The sequence below is a fragment of the Stenella coeruleoalba genome (genome assembly GCF_951394435.1).
Source record: "Stenella coeruleoalba genome assembly, chromosome: 11".
NCBI classification, from domain to species: Eukaryota; Metazoa; Chordata; class Mammalia; order Artiodactyla; family Delphinidae; genus Stenella; species Stenella coeruleoalba.
The window spans coordinates 64,059,393-64,074,042 of NC_137157.1; the positions used below are offsets into that span (position 1 = coordinate 64,059,393).

At 36.4% G+C, this 14,650-nt stretch overlaps 1 long non-coding RNA gene across 1 annotated transcript in view; it reads right to left on the bottom strand.

Moving 5' to 3' along the window:
* Positions 1-560: 560 nt before the first annotated feature.
* Positions 561-14,650, bottom strand: part of LOC307193750 — a 96,367-nt gene continuing 82,277 nt past the window's right edge. Inside the window, exon 4 of the long non-coding RNA XR_013830396.1 lies at positions 561-851. This is a non-coding gene — a long non-coding RNA (uncharacterized lncRNA). The remainder of the gene's footprint in view (positions 852-14,650) is intronic.

The following is a 14,650-nucleotide window of genomic DNA, read 5'->3' on the forward strand; positions in this document are numbered from 1 at the left end:
TTAATTAATTGCCGAATTTGAAGCAAAAGGGTAGAACTTGGATTGCATATTACCCCCCATAAAGATATTTTTCATTGAAAATATAAAAAACATATCAAAAAAATGTAAAATCAAGACAACTGACCATTCTGTTACTACCCAAACAACTCAGCTGTTTATTTTTCCATTGTTAATTCCACATAAGCCCCTATTGTGTGCATATTTTTATATAATTTAATGAATTTATACTAATCATGTATTCTGAGTTTTTATTAGATATCATGAATATGTTCTTTCTGTCTCTCCTCTATAATTATCACTTTAATCATTAGATAATATTCTGTCATTTGTTTCTACAAAAATAAAGTAGCTATTCTCCAGTTATTAGATCTTTTAGGTTGATCCTTGTGTCACTGTCTTGAAAATAACCCTGGAATATATATTTTCATACACAGTTTTTTCTCTTCTTTGAATCATCTGTTTAAGAAAAAATTTCCAAAAGAGAGAACTTAGATTTCATGTTGCCAAAATTATTGTACCAAATATAATGCTACCAATAATGTAAAAGGTCATATAAGACTCACCAAATCTTGCCAGCACTGGTTATTACAATTTAAAATAGTTTATTTCCATATAAATAGATGTAGAACAGTATCATCATCTGGCTTTAATCTGCAAATAGAGTGGAGGATTCCCATATATATTTCTAGTACATGCATAGGATTTTAGGCTACTCATGCATTCACCACTTTAATTTTGTCCGAGGAATTGCAGCAGCTCCAAAGCATGGCAGAGAGAACCTGCATACAGACAGGATACAGAAAGCTTCTAGAGTCGTTCAGTGCCAGATGATGAATCCCAAAGGGTAAATACTGTAGAAGGATATGGAAAGAGGGAAATTTTTAAGTATTGAGAAGACAATTAAAATAACAAAATGTGTTAGGTAGAAACTGGGGAGACTACCCTGTGCCCAGCAGCATGTTTAGACTAAACGAAGAAGAATCAATTGCCTTGTTAAAGATCATGAACTACGTAAGTTAGTTCTCATCAGAAATAGAGTTCATACATTAGCAAATTACTTTTGTTTTCCAATCAGTTTTATTCCATTATGGACATGTTGTTATCCCTACTTTTTCCAACGATGTAACCAATCCTCTCTGAAGTGAACTGACAAATCCAAGGTTCCCAAACTAAACCACCTGGTGTTGGAATTAGGACCAGAAACTCGACTTTAAGGCCTATTTCTATATAGTTTGTCATGTAGACCTTGGGAGATAACTCAAATGAGAAAACAGAGATTCAGATTCAGATTTTCCTCCTTGCCCAAAGTCTGACTGCCTGCACAGTAGCTGAGGCTCACGTCAAGGTCCTCTGACTCTGTACAGCCCCATTACCATCCATTCAGGAAAGCCACAGAGACCTCAAACTAGCCCCTTCCTTCAAAGAGGACACAGGCCAGAGTGTATGTAACATCTCACTGCCAGTGCAACTTATGGTCTTACCAGTGGGGTTGCCTATGGATCATATGATTATTTATTTCATTAATTCTTTTACTTATTCAATAACCAAAAATATTTTTATGATCTCCTATGTGTGGTGCATTAAAAATAGAACAAGCTTATGCAAAATCTAGGTTTGTGGTGTTTTCATACGTTTATTCTATAAACCTTTACTAAGTGCCAGGCACTGTGCTATAAGCTCTGAGGAGATGATGAAAAATACTGACATTGTCTGTCTTCACAGAACTTACTCAAAAATCAGACAGATGTGAAACAAATGCATTCAGTCACTTAGTAAATATATACTGAGCCCTTTTCACATGTTAGGCACTCTTTTATGTGCTAGAGATACAGTAATGACCAAAACAGACAAAATCTTTGAGTTTACATTTCAGTAGAAGAGAAAATTGATAATAAATGTATTTTAAAATAGCAGGTGCTGGTAAGTGCTGTGAAGACAAAGAAGGGTAATAAGACAGAGGTAGTCTGCAGGGAGTGGGGACAGGTTGAGGGAGGATGGGAAAAACTTTCTTACATACTCTAAAAAGGTTTTTTTTTTTTTTTTTTTTTTTTTTTTTTACAATTATAACTAGAATAATAAAAGAGAAACAAGTATACCAAAAGAAAATTACTGTGTCGGGATGGACAGTGAGGGCTTCCCTGAGGAAATGACCCTTGAACTGAGACATAATGGTTCTTAGCAGGTTAGGAAGAAAAAGAGAAATAGGGATGATGGGTGGGTTAGTGAGTGATGGATCTAGAGGAAGGAGTTATAGGTCACTTCCCCCTCCCTGGGACCCAGTCTCCTCACCTATAGAGGGCACTGGGCCTCATGACCTCTAGTGGACCCTTCAGATCAGAGAGGCATAGGTGCATGATTGACCATGCTGAATGAGTGCAGGGACCCTTTGTGAGTTTTTCTTTCTCTCTTTTCATTAAATTTTTCTGGTATATGAAACTCTGTCCGAGAGCATCTTCTCTTATGAGTGGGCTGTCTCTGTGTAAGCTTGTTGATGGTTCTTTAACTCATATATTCAGCCCAAATAATTTTCCTGAACTTCAGGACTCTAGCTTCAAGTGCCTCCTGGATGTCTCATCACTGTCTCATAGGCTCATCAAACACAACATATTCAAAACTGAGTTTATCATCTTTCCCGCAAACATACTTCTTTTCCCAGGTCACCTTTTTAATCAATGGGACCCCTCAGTCATCAAGGACAGAAACCTGAGAATCATTTTTTATTCACTTCCTTTTACCCTATCATCTAATGGATGATGAAATTCTTTTGGTGTTTTGTATGTTTGGTTGGTTTTGGGGGTTTTTGTTTCGAGAAGTATCAATGTACGTTCTTCTTTTTATGGTTGGTAGAATTCCCCAGAGAAGCCATCTGGTCCTGGACTTTGTTTGCAGGGGATTTTTTAAATTACAGATTCTACTTCACTTCTAGTGATAAGCTGTTCAAATTATCTATTTCTTCTTGATTCAGTTTTGGTGGACTGTATGTTTCTAGAAACTTGTCCATTTCTTCCGGGTTGCCCAATTTGTTGGCATGTAATTGCTCAGAGTATTCTCTTATGGTTTTTTGTATTTTGAGTATCAGTTCTCATTTTTCCTTTCATTTCTTATTTTGTTTATTTTGGTCCTCTCTCTTTTCTTCTTGGTGAGCCCTGCCAGAGGTTTGTCAATTTTGTTTACCCTTTCAAAGAACTAGCTCTTGGTTCTATTGATTATTTTTCTAGTTTTTTAATCTCTATTTTATTTATTTCCTCTCTGATCTTTATTATTCCTTCCTTGTGCTGAATTTAGGTTTTGTTTTTTCTTCCTTTTCTGATTCTTTTAGGTGGTAGATTGTTTATTTGATATTTTTTTCTTGTTTTTTAAGGAAGGCCTGTATAGCTGTGAACTTCCCTCTTAGGACTGCTTTTGCTGCATCCCATAGACTATGATCATCCCACAGAATTTGTATGGTTGTGTTCTCATTGTCATTTGTCTCAAGGTATTATTTAATATCCTCTTTGATTTCATTGTTGACCCATTGGTTTTTTAGTAGCATGTTATTTAGTCTCCAAATAATCATTTTTGTCTCATTTCTTTTTCTGTGGTTTACTTCTAGTTTCATGCTATTGTGTTCAGAAAAGATGCTTGAAATAATTTCTATCGTCTTAAATTTGTTGAGGTTTGTTTTGTGTCTATCCTAGAGAATATTCCATATGCACTTGAAAAGAATGTGCATTCTGTTTTTTTCTGATGTAATGTCGTGAAAATATAATTAAGTCTAACTGTTCTATTGTGTCATTTAGGATCTCTATCTCCTTACTGATTTTCTGCCTGGAAGATTTGTCCATTGATGTCAGTGGGGTATTAAAATCCTACTATATTGTATTCCTGTCAATTTCTCTCTTTATGTCTGTTTGTGTATTGATATTTGCTTTATATATTTAGGTGCTCCTATATTGGGTGCATATATGTTAACAAGTGTAGTATCCTCTTCTTGTATTGATCTTTCTATCATTATATAGTGTCTTTCTTTATCTTTCTTTTTGGCCTTGGTTTTAAAGTCTTTTTTTGGTCTGATACAAGTATTGTGACCTCCACTTTCTTGTCACTTCCATTTGCATGAAATACCTTTTTCCATTCCCTCACTTTCAATCTATGTGTGTCCTTTGCCCAAAGTGGTATCTTGTAGGCAATATATCATAGGCTCTTATTTTTTTTAATCCAGTCTGCCACTCTATGTCTTTGGATTAGAGCATTTAGTCCATTGGTATTTAAGGTAATTATTGATAGATATGTATTTATTGCCATCTTAAACCTTGTTTTCCAGTTGATTTGTATTTCTTCTAGATGGTTTCTTTCATTTTCTATTTGTTTTTCCTTTTGTGGTTTGATGGTTTTCTTTTGTATTATGCTTGTGTTCTCTTCTTTTTGGTTTTTGTGAATCTATTGTATGTTTTTGATTTGTGGTTACCCTGTTTTTCAAGTATGTCAACCCATTACTATATCTACTTGCTTTAGACTAGTAGTCATATAGGCTCAAATACATTCTAAAAAAAAAAAAAGAAAACGAAAACTACATTTTTACTCACCTCCCCCACATTTTATGATTTGATATCCTCTTTTACATCTTCATGTTTATCCTTTTGCTGTTCATTGTAGTTATCATTGCTTTCACAAGTTGTTTGTTTGTTTTTAAATCTGTGTACTGGCTTATTTAAGAGATTTACTTTCCAATTGTGATTTTCTCTTTTCTATAGATTGTTTCTTTTCTAAAGATGACCTTTCAATATTTCTTTTAAGATAGGTTTAGTATTGCTGTATTCTTTTAATTTTCGCTTGTCTGAGAAATTCTTTCTCTTCCTTTCTATTCTAAATGATAAACTTGCTGGGTAAAGTATCCTAGGTTGCAGGTTTTTCCCTTTCAGGGCTTTGAATGCAACGTTTCTGTATAGAATCAGCTGATAGCCTTTCAGGGCTTCCCTTATAATTAACTCTTTGTTTTTCTCTTGCTGCCTTTAGAATCCTCTCTTTAACTTTTACCATTTCAATTACAATATGTCTTTGTGTAGGTCTGTTTGGATTCACCTTGTTTGGGACCCTCTGTTCTTCCTGTACCTAGACATTTGTTTCCTTCTTTAGGTTTGGGAAGTTTTCAGCTATAATTTCTTCAAATACATTTTCTATCCCTTTTCTCTTTCTTCTCCTTCTGGGATCCCTATTATGCATAGATTAGCATGCTTTATATTATCCCATAGGTTTCATATCTTGCTTTCATTTTTTTTTTGTCTTTCTGTCTGTTTTGATTGGGTGATTTTCATTTTTCTGTCTCCCAGATCACTTATTTGTTCTTTTGCATTATTTAGTTTGCTATTAGGTTGGCTTTTGTCTCAGCAAATGAGTTTTTAAATTTTAATTGGCTCCTCTTTATAGTTTCTAGCTCCTTTTTACAGTGATCTGTATTTCTATCGATAGCCTCTCTTAATTCCTTCAGTATTTTTATTACCTCCTTTTTCAACTCAAGATCTAGTAGACTGGATAGGTCTGTTTCATTGTTCTTTCAGGAGGATTCTCTTGTTCTTTTAATTGGGAATGGTTCCTCTGCTTCTTTGTTTTATTTATATTTGTCTGACTCTATGAATTTTGGAGAAACAGTTATCTACTGTGGTCTTGAAGGGCTGTTTTTATATGGGAGCATCCCTGCGTAGCCTGCATGAGTCTAATATTTTTGGCATGAGGGCTGTTTTTAATATGGATGCCTGCCACGTGTTTCCTCAGTGTGTGCTGGCTGTTATCCCCTTGATAGGAGGTGTGATTGGTGTTGTGGTGACCAGAGCCTGCACCGTATGTTAAGCAGCACGTACTCTTTGCTAGGTGGCTTTCACAGCCCTGCTGGGGGCAGGGTCTGCTCCCCAGTTGGAGTAGAAGCCCCCAGATCCTTTTCTGAGCTGTGGTGTGAGATAGGCCCAACTGGAGTACTCCCACTGAGAGAGGAGTCACTGAGTATTCCTCTGCAGGAGCTGTCCACAGGGAAGTGTGTACGCTTTGTGGTGTCACCTGTCATCTGATGTGCAGGCTCACAAAATACACTGTTGTTGGCACTGACCTCAGCCCCATCTCAACCAGGGGAATGCAGGCAATAGGCCCAGATGTCCCTCAGGTGCTGTATTCACAAACCACCAGTGCAAATCTACCAGTACAGATCTGAGGAACTCAGGCATTGGGCCCATCTGTGGGAGCTATGGAATCAGCCCAGACCCCAGCCCCACCTCCACGTGCACGTGCTTGCAAAGCCCACAGCTGCTAACACTGGACCCACCCCAGCCACTGGGGCACCAGTAATCCTCTCGGATGTCCCACAGGCCCTGCGCTTACAAAGCCAGTGGTGTAAATTAACTGACTTCAAACAGCCTCTGGGACACAGCCCAAATTTCAGTCCCACCTGTGCATGTGGGCAACCCACCAGCGCTTGCACACTCCCAGAGCTCATAGAGGTGGAGCCGTGCCCACTGTGAGCAAGGTGAGAATGAGGCTGCAGTGGTGGAGCCCCGCCCCTCACCTCACACACCCATTAACAATGGGGCTTCTATGGCAGACCCGAGCTCCGTCCTGTATACACTCTTGGTTGTGGCCCAGATTGAACTACAGTCTCTTCAGGCTGTCTCTATGCAACAGACCCCAGTCCTATTCCTGGATCTGTCTGCTGAAGCATGAGTTTCAGCACCCAGCCCCTGCATGCACCATCAGATGCGTGTCTCAAGCTGGGCAGTGCAGTGAGGTGGCCAGATTGTCTGTGCTGCTCTCTCTCCATTCTGCCTGCCACAATCTGGCTGCTGTACTCTCCTCTGAGTCTCTGAAGCTCCCTGTCTGTCCCAGCTGATCTCCCAGCAGAGGAAGGGGGTTCCCAGGGTGAGAGAAACTTTCTCCTTCACATAGGAGACTTTATATGATGTGATTTTTCCTATACATGCTATAGATCACATAACTTATTAAATTAAAAAAACAATTATTTACTAGAGTATACAATTAAAAGTTATTTATATCAATATTGCCTATGCATGCCAATGAAATGAAATGCTAACAATAGAATTACATACTACAAATATTGACTTTTCTGATATTTATCAGTAATTTTGGTATTGTTTTATTAAACCATAACACTTGGGATTTGTATGTATCTTTTATAGAAGGCACTCAAAACACTTCATAAATATTGAATATCATTTTGGGTACAAGTGACAAATGCAATACCAGCCCACCTCCACATGAGACCTTATAAAATATAGGCAAGCTCCTTGAACTCACTATGTCTTTTTGCATCTCAAATCTTCCATTAGGGATCATTTTCTCACGTCTAAATTGGATCCTTTAGAATTCTCTTTAAGTATCCGTCTCTCAGTAAAGAAATGTTTTTGTTTGCCTGAAAATGACTTTATTTCCCAAAAGATAATTTTTCTGGTCATAAAATTCAACGTGTGGTCTGAGTTGAAGTTTCTATTTTCACAGAAAGGATATTTATTTCATTCTAATTGTTACCTGGGTGTCAGCCCCACTTTTTAAAATTGGAGTATAGTTGATTCACAATATTATATTAGTTTAGGTGTGCAGCATAGTGATTCACTATTTTCACAGACTATATACTCCATTAAAAGTGATTAGAAGATAATGCTTATAATTCCCTGTGCTATACCATATATCCTTGTTGCTTATCTATTTTATGCATAGTAGTTTTTTATCTCTTAATCCCAAATCCCTAATTTGCCACTCCCACCTTCCCTCTCCCCTTTGCTAGCCACTAGTTTGTCATCTATATCTGTGACCTGTTTCTGTTTTACATTTACATTCGTTTGTATGATTTTTTAGATTCCACATATCATACTGCTTGAGGGGTTTCAGACAAAAAACAAACAAACAAACCATGGCATGAATTCAGACCTCAAACTTTTCTGAGCACCAGCTGTAGTTAAGAATTTTCAAGAAATACCCTCCTCTTCATTTAACCAACTCCAATGTCAAAAGACCCAATTTTATCATGGCCCCTGTCCACATGGTGAATTATTCCTTATTTATGATTACACACATGTTGTTGTCCCTATTTATAACAATTATATAGTTCTTGCTATCTGCTAGGCATTCTAAGAACTTTATTTTATTTAATGTTTGATATATTTATATTTGTATAGCATTTTAAAAATGTTTTATTTTATATTGGAATACAGTTGATTTACAATGTTGTGTTAGTTTCAGGTATACAGCAAAGTAATACAGTTATACATATCCATATATCTATTCTTCCACAAATTCTCTTCCCATTTTGGTTATTACAGAATACTGAGTAGAGTTCCCTGTGCTATACAGTAGGTCTGTGTTGATTATCTATTTTATATATAGTAGTGTGTATATGTTAATCCCAAACTCCCAATTTATTCCTCCCCTCTCTTTTCCCCTTTGGTAACCATAACTTTGTTTTCTAAGTCTGTGAGTCTGTTTATATTTTGTAAATAAGTTCATTTGTATCACTTTTTTAGATTCCACATATGTGATATCATGTGATATTTGTCTTTCTCTGTCCACCTTACTTCACTTAGTATGATAATGTACACATCCATTCATGTTGCTGCAAATGGCATTATTTCGTTCTTTTTAATGGCTGAGTAATATTCCTTTCTATATATGTACCACATCTTCTTTATCCATTAATCTGTTAATGGACATTTAGGTTGCTTCCATGTCTTGGCTATTGTAAACAGTGCTGCAATAAACATTGGGGTGCAAATATCTTTTTAAACCATGGTTTTCTCCATATATATGGCCAGGAGTGGGATTACTGGATCATATGGTAACTCTATGTTTAGTTTTTTAAGAAACCTCCATACTGTTCTGCATAGAGGCTGTATCAATTTATATTTTCACCAACAGTGTAGGAGGGTTCATGCTTCTCAACAGCCTCTCCAGCAATTACTGTTTTTAGACATTTTTGATGATGGACATTGTGACTAGTGTGAAGTGATATCTCATTGTAGTTTTGATGTGCATTTCTCTAATAATATGCGATGTTGAGCATCTTTGCATGTGCCCCTTGGCCATCTGTATGTCTTCTTTAGAGAAATGTCTATTTAGATCTTCTGCCTATTTTTTGATTGGGTTCTTTGTTTTTTAGATATTGAGCTGCATGTGCTGTTTGTAAATTTTGGAGAATAATCCCTTGTCAGTCACATTGTTTGTGAATATTTTCTCCCATTCTGTGGATTGTCTTTTCATTTTGTTTGTGGTTTCCTTTGCTGTGCAAAAGCTTTTGAATTTAATTAGGTCCCATTTATTTTTGTTTTTATTTCCATTACTCTAGGAGACAGATAAAAAAGATATTGCTGCGATTTATGTCAGAGAGTGTTCTGCCTATATTTTCCTCTAAGAGTTTTATAGTGTCTTGTCTTACTTTTAGGTCTTTAATCAATTTTGAGTTTATTTTCGTGTATGGTGTTAGAGAATGTTCTAATTTCATTCTTTTATATGTAGCTGTCCAGTTTTCGCACTACCATTTTTTGAAGAGACTGTCTCTTCTCCATTGTATTATTCTTGCCTCCTTTGCCGTATATTAATAGACCACAGGTGTGTGGATTTATTTCTGGGCTTTCTATACTGTTCCATTGATATATGTCTATTTTTGTGCCAGTACCATACTGTTTTGATTAGTGCAGCTTTCTAGTATAGCCTGAAGTCAGGGAGCCTGATTCTTCCAACTCCATTTTTCTTTCTCAGGATTGCTTTTGCTATTTGGGGTCTTTTGGGTCTCTGTATAAATTTTAAGATTTTTTTGTTCTAGTTCTGAGAAAAATGGCCTTGGTAATTTGACAGCAATTGTACTGAAGCTGTAGATTCCCTGGGCAGTATGGTCATTTTGACCATACTGATTCTCCCGATCCAAGAACATGGTATATCTTTCCATCTGTTTGTGTCACCATTGATTTCTTTCATCAGCATCTTATAGTTTTCAGAGTACAGGAGTTTTGCCTCCTTAGGTAGGTTTATTCCTAGGTATTTTTTTCCTTTTTATTGTGATGGTAAATGGGATTGTTCCTTGAATTTCTCTCTCTGATCTTTTGTTATTAGTGTATAAAAATGCAACTGATTTCTCTGTATAAATTTTGTATCCTGTAATTTTACCAGATTCATTGATGAGCTCTAGTAGTTTTCTGGTAGCATCTTTAGAATTTTCTAAGTATAGTATCATATCATCTGCAAACACTGACAGTTTTACTTCTTTTTCAATTTGGATTCCTCTTATTTCTTTTTCTCCTCTGATTGCTGTGTCTACAACTTCCAAAACTATGTTCAGTAAAAGTGGGGAGAGTCAACATCCTTGTCTTATTTCTGATCTTAGAGGAAATGCTTTCAGCTTTTCACCATTGAGTATGATGTTAGCTGTAGGTTTGTCATATATGATCTTTATTATGTTGAGGTTTGTTCCCTCTATGCCCACTTTCTGGAGAGTTTTTATTATAAATGGGTGTTGAATTTTGTCAAAAATTTTTCTGCATCTGTTGAGATGATCATATGGTTTTTATTCTTCAGTTTGTTAATGTGGTGTATCACACTGATTTATTTGTGGATATTGAAGAATCCTTGCATCACTGGGATAAACCCCACTAGATCATGGTGTATGATCCTTTTAATGTATTGTTAGATTCGGTTTGCTAGTATTTTGTTGAGGAATTGTACATCTATGTTCATCAGTAATATTGGTCAGTAATCTTTTTTTGTGGTGTCTTTGGTTTTGGCATCAGGGTGATGCTAGCATCATAGAATGAGTTTGGGAGTATTCCTTCCTCTGCAGTTTTTTGGAAGAATTTCAGAAGGACAGGTGTTAACTCTTCACTAAATGTTATAGAATTCACCTGTGAAGCCATCTGGTTCTGGACTTTTTGGGGGTTTTTAAATCACAATTTCAATTTCAGTACTTGTGATTGGTCTGTTCATATTTTCTATATCTTCTTGGTTTAGTGTTGGGAGATTGTACCTTTCTACGAATTAGACCATTTCTTCCAGGTTGTCCATTTTATTGGCATATAGTTGCTTGTTATAATCTCTTATGATCCTTTGTATTTCTGTGATATCCGTTGTAAGGTCTCCTTTTTTATTTCTAATTTTATTGATTTGAGCCTTCTCCCATTTTTTCTTGATGAGTCTGGCTAAAGGTTTATCAATTTTATTTATCTTCTCAAAGAACCACCTTTTAGTTTCATTGATCTTTTCTATTGATTTCTTGGATTCTATGCCATTTTTATTTCTGCTTTGATCTTTATGATTTCTTTCCTTCTGCTAACTTTGGGTTTTGTTTGTTCTTCTTTCTCTAGTTGCTTTAGTGTAAGCTTACATTGTTTGTCATTTTTCTTGTTTCTTGAGGTAATATTGTATTGATATGAACTTCCCTCTTAGAACTTCTTTTGCTGTGTCCTATAGGTTTTGGATCGTCATGCTTTTGTTTTCATCTCTCCAGGTATTTTTTTTTTATTTCTCTTTGATTTCTTCAGTGATCCATTGGGTTTTGAGTAGAATATTGCTTAGCCTCCATGTCTTCTTGTTCTTTACAGTTTTTTTTTTCTTGTGCTAGACTTCTAATCTCATAGCATTTTGGTCAGAAAGTTGTTTGATATGATTTTGATTTTTTAAAATTTACCAAGACTTGCTTTGTGTCCCAGCATGTGATCTCTCCTGGAGAATGTTCTGAGTGGACTTGAAAAGAATGTGTGTTCTGCTGCTTTCAGATGTAATGCTCTATAAATACCAGTTAAGTGCATCTGTAGTCTAATGTCATTCAAGGCATTTGTTTCCATATTGATTTTGTATCTGGATGCTCTATTGATGAAAGTGAGGTGTTAAATTCCCCCACTATTATTGTGTTACAGTCAATTTCTCCTTTTATAGCTGTTAGCATTTGCCTTATATATTGAGGTGCTCTTATGTTGACTGCAAAGATATTTACAATTGTTATATCTTCTTCTTGGACTGATCTCTCTCTTTTTTTAAATTTTTATTTATTTTTTTAACATCTTTATTGGAGTATAATTGCTTTACAATGATGTGTTAGTTTCTGCTTTATAACAAAGTGAATCAATTATACATATACATATGTCCCCATATCTCTTCCCTCTTGTGTCTCCCTCCCTCCCACCCTCCCTATCCCACCCCTCTAGGTGGTCACAAAGCACCGAGCTGATCTCCCTGTGCTATGCGGCTGCTTCCCACTAGCTATCTATTTTACATTTGGTAGTGTATATATGTCCATGCCACTCTCTCACTTTGTCCCAGCTTACCCTTCCCCCTCCCTGTGTCCTCACGTCCATTCTCTAGTAGGTCTGCGTCTTTATTTCCATCTTGCCCCTAGGTTCTTCATGACCTGTTTTTTTTTAAGATTCCATATATATGTGTTAGCATATGGTATTTGTTTTTCTCTTTCTGACTTACTTCACTCTGTATGACAGTCTCTAGGTCCATCCACCTCACTACAAATATCTCAATTTCATTTCTTTTTATGGCTGAGTAATATTTCATTGTATATATGTGCCACATCTTCTTTATCCATTCATCTGTTGATGGACACTTAAGTTGGTTCCATGTCCTGGCTGTTGTAAATAGAGCTGCAATGAACATTTTGGTACATAACTCTTTTTGAATTATGGTCTTCTCAGGGTATATGCCCAGTAGTGGGATTGCTGGATTGTACAGTACTTCTATTTTTAGTTTTTTAAGGAACCTCCATACTGTTCTCCATAGTGGCGGTATCAATTTACATTCCCACCAACAGTGCAAGAGAGTTTCCTTTTCTCCACACCCTCTCCAGCATTTATTGTTTGTAGATTTTTTTTTCTTTTTTTTGCGGTACACGGGCCTCTCACTGTTGTGGCCTCTCCCATTGCGGAGCACAGGCTCCGGACGCGCAGGCTCAGCGGCCATGACTCACGGGCCCAGCCGATCCGCGGCATGTGGGATCTTCCTGGACCGGGGCACGAACCTGTGTCCCCTGCATCGGCAGGCGGACTCTCAACCACCGCACCACCAGGGAAGCCCTGTTTGTAGATTTTTTGATGATGGCCATTCTGACTGGTGTGAGAGGATATCTCATTGTAGTTTTGATTTGCATTTCTCTAATGATTAGAGAGCATTCTTTCATATGTTTGTTGGCAATCTGTATATCTTCTTTGGAGAAACGTCTATTTAGGTCTTCTGACCATTTTTGGATTGGGTTGTTTGTTTTTTTGATATTGAGCTGCATGTGCTGCTTGTAAATTTTGGAGATTAATCCTTTGTCAGTTGCTTCATTTGCAAATATTTTCTCCCATTCTGAGGGTTGTTGGACTGATCTCTTGATCATTATGTAGGGTCCTTCCTTGTCTCTTGTAATAGTCTTTATTTTAAAGTCTATTTTGTCTGATATGAAAATTGCTACTCCAGCTTTCTTTTGATTTCCATTTGCATGAAATGTCCTTTTCTCCTCACTTTCAGTCTGTATGTGTGCCTAGGTCTGAAGTGGGTCTCTTGTAGACAGCATTTATATGTGTCTTGTTATTGTATTCATTCAACCAGTCTATGTCTTTTGGTTAGAATATGTAATCTATTTAATTTTAAGGTAATTATTGATATGTATGTCCTTATTGCAATTTTGTTAATTGATTTGGATTTGTTTTTGTAAGTCCTTTTTCTTCCCTTCCTCTTTTGTTCTCTTCTCTTGTGGTTTGATGACTAACTTTAGGGTTGTGTTTGGATTCCCTTTTCTTTTTTTGTGTGTGTATTTATTGTAAATTTTTGGTTTACAGTAACCTTGAGGTTTTGATATAGCAGTCTATATATAAACAATATTTTTTTAAGTTAATGGTCTTTTAATTTCAGACACATTTCTAATATCCTGCATTTGTACTCTCCTTTTCTCATCATTTCTAGTTTCAATATCATATTTGTGTGTGGATGATTTCCTACATTTAGTGTATTTTTGCCTTTTTCAGTGAGCTTTCCCATTTGTAATTTTCTTGTTTCTAGTTGTGGGCTTTACTTTTTCTGCCTAGAGAAGTTCCTTTCACATTTGTTGCAAAGCTGTTTAGGTGTGCTGAATTCTCTTAGCCTTGCTTGCGTGCAATGTTTTTGATTTCTCCATCAAATCTGAATGAGAGCCTTGCTGGGTAGAATCTTCCTGGTTGTAGTTTTTTCCCTTTCATCACTTTAAATGTATCATGCCACTCCCTTCTGTACGGCACAGTTTCTACTGAAAAATCAGCTGATAATCTTATGGGAATTCCCCTGTATGTTATTTGTTGCTTTTCCCTTGCTGCTTTTAATATTTTCTCTTTGTCTTTAATTTTTGATTAATAAATGTCTTGACAAGTTCCTCCTTGACTTTATCTGGTATGGGGCTCTCTGCACTTCCTGGACTCGTGTGACTGTTTCCTTTCCCATGTTAGGGAAGTTTTTGCTTATTATCTTTTCAAGTGTTTTCTCAATCCCTTTCTTTCTCTTCTCCTTCTGGAACCCCTATTAATGTGGATGTTGTTTTATTTAATGTTATCACAGAAGCCTCTTAGACTGTCCTCATTTCTTTCCTTTCTTTTTTCTTTAGTCTGTTCTGTAGCAGTGATTTCCACCATTCTGTCTTCCAGCTCACTCATCTGTTCTTCTGCCTGATTTA